Genomic DNA, 6724 nt, shown 5'->3' with positions numbered 1-6724 from the left:
TCTTCATTACCCATTCAAGCCGTCTCCAACCATTATTAGTCTCAAAGTGAGTTCCTCGTCATCGAATGTGATGAGACCTGTGTTTCAGTTTTGTTAGTGAAGGTGAAAATCTTTCCATTCAGGTTGTTTACTTCATACCATAGTATATTTGTGGTGTTTCCCACCAGTTTTCTCCAGTTTTGTATAATAAAATTTACTTTCAAATTCTTGCTCAGGAATTGGTGTGTGCATAATTCTTTTTACAGTGTTCATGCTTCCTTTTTTTTTCTTTTTCACACAGCAGTTCTGATGTTCAGATTATGTTTATTTATATATTGAAATTAGATGACCAAATGCCGTCTTGTTCATAATAACTAACTTCTAATAAAATGGGAAAATATAGGCTAGTTTATTGAAGATAAAATTTCTGCATTTTGTAAGGATTTTAAATTTTATAGTTTCCACTAACTTGTGGACAATAATATGAGTAAAAGCTGAAAAGAGCAACAGCTTTCTTTTTTTTGGGGTGGGTGGGATGTCTTTTATTCTGTAGTTTCTGCTGAGTCTTATCGTGTTATTTTGGTGTTTATGTACTAGTCGTTCATTGATACTATGAAGTTTTTTTAAATTCCATAATTTGATAAGATATGTGGCATAATACATTTTTACTATTTGTTATAGATTCTTTTATACCTGATTGATTTTCAAAGTAGGCTTACATTGAAATAACCCACTTAGAAATGCCTGAGGTAGTTGAATACTTTTAATAATCATTTAAGTGTAAAACAATCACCGTTATCATTTGTTGAATTTATTACATAATTAAATTTTTATTGTTCTTCTGAATATATGTTTATTTATTGAAAGTAAATGAAATAAAACTGGAAGTTCATTCCTCAAATCTTACAATCAGAAGAACAGTTGAAAAATGACTTCAGTGAATATTTTAATTATGTGTGTATGTGCATGTATGGTGAATAAGCGAACAAAATTTGCTGTGTGTGGCACTAAATGCATCTATTTTATAACACTGTAAAGTTATGATAATGGAAAGCAGATGATGTACTACAATATTTGGTACTTATTACGATTGGTTTTCTTTTAAATTGTAAACTGTAGGAGTTAGTACTTTTGTAGCTTTGAGGTTCTTTCATGTTTCCTCTGGAGTTGAACAGCAAGGAAATTGCAAAGAGATGAAAAAAGAAAGTAATGCTTCCACCTTCTATTGAAATACCTTTTCAGATTTCTTCGGTTTTCTGCTAACATCTTTTCTGAAATCAGTCAGTGCTTTGTGGTATTCAGGTACACTAATATCCAATGGGTAGTGAAAATATTTGGCAAAAATGCAAATTCAGGAAATGGTATGTTGAGAAAACAGTTGTGAAAGGACAATAAAGAAAAACAAATATAAAAGTGAATAAAATTCTTATTCACAAATATTAAAAAACATTGTTAAAATAAAGCTGTCCAGCTTATTATTATTTTCACTCAAACTGGTAGCTGGATCTGGAAACCTATTTCCAAACACATACACACAGAACAAGGATTAAAAGAATAATGTTGTATCACACTTCCAAATCAAAGAGATCTTAGTGTTGGCTTCCATAATTCATTATTTTCTTATGTCGAGTGTTCCAAATGATATATTCAAAAGAGAGAACCCCTCAACTCTTACCAGCTTGAACATATATGTGTCATCCCCAGAGATGAGTACTTCTGTCCCTGTTAGTGGATACTGGCAGGGACCCAAATTGATGGAAGCTTCTGTGAGATGAATGTTGCAATATGTTACATTTACCCAAGCATATCCTGTTTGCAAGGATATCATAACTATATACAGAACAGATGGATGAACATTTTGGTAAACCATCTGAATATACTTTACTACAAATATCATCTAATTAGCTATGAAAGGTTGAAATTAATTTATTTCAAATGTGACAATCTGCCTGAAGAATAAGATTACTGAAATTGGAAAGCATAGTCATTCACTTGATTGATTACCAAAGACGAAGTTAAATATGATTCGATCAACATGGTCAGTGGCGAGTAGATGGTCAGTAGATAGACCTTTACATGTCAAACAGTTGTCTCTCTGAATGGAGAAAGAAGAACTATTAACACAGGCCTGTGATGGTTTTATTGTCTTGAAATTTGTACATGTTCTTCAGTAATTCCTGTACGCTGAATCCGAAAATTATGCTCATTTTTTCCCATCACGTACAGATTTTTCACAAAACATCATAAGCAATACATAAAAGAAAGACCAGAACATGTAGTTTCGATACGTAGATTTCACAAAAAAATAAGGATGAATGAGGATGCATATTCGTTTGACATCAATGTTCCATTTTCTTCAGTTTATTTGTATTTTTGTTAATAAACATAATAATAAAAAATATTCATTTGATCTAAGTAAGAGTTTTTTCTTCTCGATTTGTAAAAAATCTTTACGTGATAGAAAAAAAAAGAATATTATTTTCGAAATCTTCGTAAATGAATTATGGAAAATCAGTCACTCAAACCCAAACAACTTTTATGGAGTTTAAATTCTCAAGCGTGTGTTATCTACTGAACCAGAAGATCCAATGTGCTACAACTAAAGCAAAAAATGAACAAAATATTTTAACACAATTTCGGAAATAACCAAGTCTGCCCTAGGAGATGTAAAAAAATAGACAAAAACAGATCGTAGAAAAATATTTTCTACTATACCTCTCAAAGTTAAATTTTGAATACAAACTTCGTTGTCCAGATAAATGTCGAACTTTATATTTACATCATGTATAACCCCCTCTTTTTATATATTTTAATTCATTACATTTGGGAGAAACAATTAATCGGAAAACAATTTATAGATTTTTTCCTTTTACTATAACAAGAATATCGTACAATGTTCGCATTGAAAAGTTTCGCGATTGTATTGCAATCTGCCTGTCCATTTTAGATAATTGTTATCCAACAGTGTTAAAACTAGCATGTTTACCTGAAAGAAGTGGTGGGTAATTCGTTAATGTAATTGTAGTATTTATTTTGTTTTTATGAATTTCTGCAAGTACTTCAAGATCAGTGAGATACTTTATCTAATAACTTAATTTTAGCTAAAAGATTCTGAGAATGAAATTACTGAAATATCGTAATCAGGAATTTTTATCTTGTTTTCTATACACATGTAATTCCTGATGCAGATACTCTAGAACACTGCTGTTACCATACAACTTTTCCTCATCTCGTATAGACATTATTTTTAGGGTTTATAATTATGTGATGAACGGAATCACCATACCACAATACCATGTAAAATTCTGACTATATCATTCCATCTGCTCACTTGTTTAACGGAGCCATATTATTCAAATTATCCATGTGCAAGTGTTTCTGTACTATTCTAAAATGCACTTAACAACAAGTAATTAATGAAAACTGTAATAGTATGTTCTGAATTTGTTTAGCGATGAATAACTAAGTTTGACTTGATCACAAATAAAAGAAACCGAAGCAGAATAGAAATAAGGCATCACTTTATTAGAAATTATGCAGATTGTATAATATTCCAAAACAACAGCATTAACTTCAATCTCAAAGTCAGCTATCTTAGTAAATGGGTGCAGCGACTGAACTGAACGACTTCAATGATCACTAAACTCTGACAGAATTTACTGAAATGCCCACGTTATCAATTATTCGACAAGCCCCATTTAGAGATAGGGAAACCGGGACTACCATCATCTATGTCTTCATATAAGATGAATACACAAGGAAGTGATTAAAACTAATTAACGACTTATCGTACACGCCGTCCATTAAACACCCATACTTTGACCAATTCTGACAACGTGCGTCTGGTTTACAGCAGGATTAGTACAGTTCTCGGTTTTAGCACATCTATGTTGTACTTGAACGTGAAACTAAATACAGACACTTGTACTGTAACTTTACAAAATTGTATGAATGAAGACGTGTTCATATTCTATTATGAAGAGGAACAGTTATGATATCTGCATACCATATTTTCCCGTCTCAATTAGAAAGAAAAAATCCAGGTATTTGTTTTCAAACCTAGGTTCACAATCAGTGGCGTAGCTGCAAAAGATGCCCCCCCCCCCCAATTATTAAAAATTAATTGGGTCTTCTACATTTATTCACTTTGTCGGCAATTCCTAAGTTTGTTAGACCCCTCGCAATTTCGGGGGTATACTTACGCCACTGTTTACAGTACCTACTATAGATGGTATCCATCTTCCACTCTAACTGCTAGTGTTCATCATGAGAGGCCCCCCATTGGTACAGCGGTATGTCTGCAGACTTACAACGCTAGAATCCGGGTTTCGATACCCGTGGTGGGCAGAGCACAGATAGCCCTTGTGTAGCTTTGTGCTTAATTACAAACAAACAAATCATCATGAGAGTGGTTTCTTTAGTCATTCTATTTTTCACTGAGTGAACTCTAGAATTAGATTAAAACAATTAAAATGATTTGTTATCGTAATTAAAACCTGTGTGTAATATTGTGTTGAACTGGCAAATATTAAACTACTGTTTGACTAGGTTGTAGTGAATGTAACCTTTACGGAATGTGATGCAATAGAAGAATGACATTTTTAAAAAATAACTTCAAGTACAATAAACTAGAAAACCTGTATAAACAAAACACCCTTTTAAGATTACGTTTGTATGATTTTAAAAGTTTGGTAATTATGTATTGGTGAAGCAAAACTTTATGCTTGTTTTTCAACCAAAATATTGCCTCCGTTTAGTCTCACAAAAATAACTCACAAATGTTCCATATGATGATGTTTAACTAGCAGACTGACTGTTCAACAGGTTTCGAAACGTGACGTATCACAAACGACCCAATTTAACGTAAACGTTTTGTTCTGAAATAAAAATATTGGTACTCATTTTCAGTTACTGACAATAGCATCAGATAGTATTTTGTATGTTTAAAACAATCACTAGTTGTATACATAAGTGTCTTATTTGTAACAGGTGACAACATCAGAACTTTTTTGAAGAATTGACAAAATTAAGATTTGTTAACCATTTTTGAACATAAGAACAATCGCGTTTCAAATGTTAAATATATAGCTGTTTAGGTTTCAACTTTTTATTGTTGTTGTTGGAAGGAAACAGATGTTGGTTTAGAGAAGAAACCTCTTAGAGAATTTCCCCCAGTGGGACAGCGGTAAGTCTATGGACTTTAACACTAAATCCAGGGTTCGATTCCCCTGTGGTGGACACGGCAGATAGCCCAATGTGGCTTTGCTCTGAAGCAAACAAACAAATCCTAGAGAAATATGCATGATCTTTATCTCAATTTTATTGAGTATGCTGTTAAAACATGATCGACCCTGGAATAGATTATGTAAAAATGCTTATTATATTCAGTACGACAAGGCCCGGCATGGCCAGGTGGTTAGGGCGCTCGACTCGCAATCCGTCCCACCAAACATGCTCGCCCTTTCAGCCGTGGGGTTGTTATAATGTGGTAAAAGAGTTGGCGGTGGGTGGTGATGACTAGCTGCCTTCCCTCTAGTCTTACACTGCTAAATTAGGGACGGCTAGCGCAGATAGCCCTAGTGTAGCTTTGTGCGAAATTCAAAAGAAACAAACAGTACGACAATGCAGGAGCAAGTAGTTTATGTATCGTTACTCTCAAAATATTAAATAATAACCACTTGAGAATTTACATACTCAGTCTATAGTCATATATCACACCCCACTGAATAAATATCTGATCATTCTATACTAATGGTCTTTTTCAGCTTTTGTAATTTCTTCTCCTACTAATGGCAAATACACTATTATCTCTGTCTCCAAGGCGACCACTTTGTGCCTATTTGTTTCACTTCGTCTACTTTCTCCAAGGTCAAGATTCGCCAAGTGTTGCGTATCGTCACGACCCAGGTTTATTCAGCATTGTAATGTATGTTAGCCACAAGGGTCAATGTCCGCAGAGTTGTGATAAATAGAAAAATCCTAAAAGGCAGAGTAACAAAGAAGCTGACTACTAAACATGTTAGAGAAAATTTAAAATGTTATATGTACCCTACATTATTATGGTATAACTGGCTGTACGTTAGGTTTTCCATAGCTATGTTTAACTACATGGATCATACGGTTAAGTCGTCAACTAATTTGCTCGTTCCAAACGTCTCTCTGGAATGAGGTTACATGTCATTATTGTTTGTTATTTATTATTATTATTATTTGATTTTTACGCTTCATCTAATGTCATTATAACCAACTTTTGTTGTCGTGGTTAGTAGTCCATACTTTAATTTAATTATTAATTAGTTTAGTTACTCAGCTTTCAAACTATTTGATATCAGCTCCAAGATATATCTCACAAATATCTATTTACATACGTACAGACGAACACTGGGTAAAACGTAATTTTGTGTGGAAATAATAACCTTATTATAAGCTACTAATCTTAATTGGAAACATATTGTTACGCCTCCGTTTGTTAATTAACTTTCCGTAACTTCGTTCCGACAAAACTTTAGCGACACAAGTCCTTACTTAATAAAACTGGTTTATTCTTTCCTAATATAACTTTACGATACACTTAATTTCAACAATCTCGCTAAAACAAACGCTATAACAACGAACGTTAACTTCAACAATACCCTGTGTCTGCAGATCAATTACTCATTACCTACACACATATTACATTATTCTGTCACGTTGTCACCCTCTTTTATATACCAGGCTACCCTATATCTAGTAAATGATAGAGCAT

Source organism: Limulus polyphemus, unplaced genomic scaffold, assembly GCF_000517525.1.
Source record: "Limulus polyphemus unplaced genomic scaffold, Limulus_polyphemus-2.1.2 Scaffold419, whole genome shotgun sequence".
Taxonomy (NCBI): Eukaryota; Metazoa; Arthropoda; class Merostomata; order Xiphosura; family Limulidae; genus Limulus; species Limulus polyphemus.
This window is presented reverse-complemented; position numbering follows the sequence as displayed.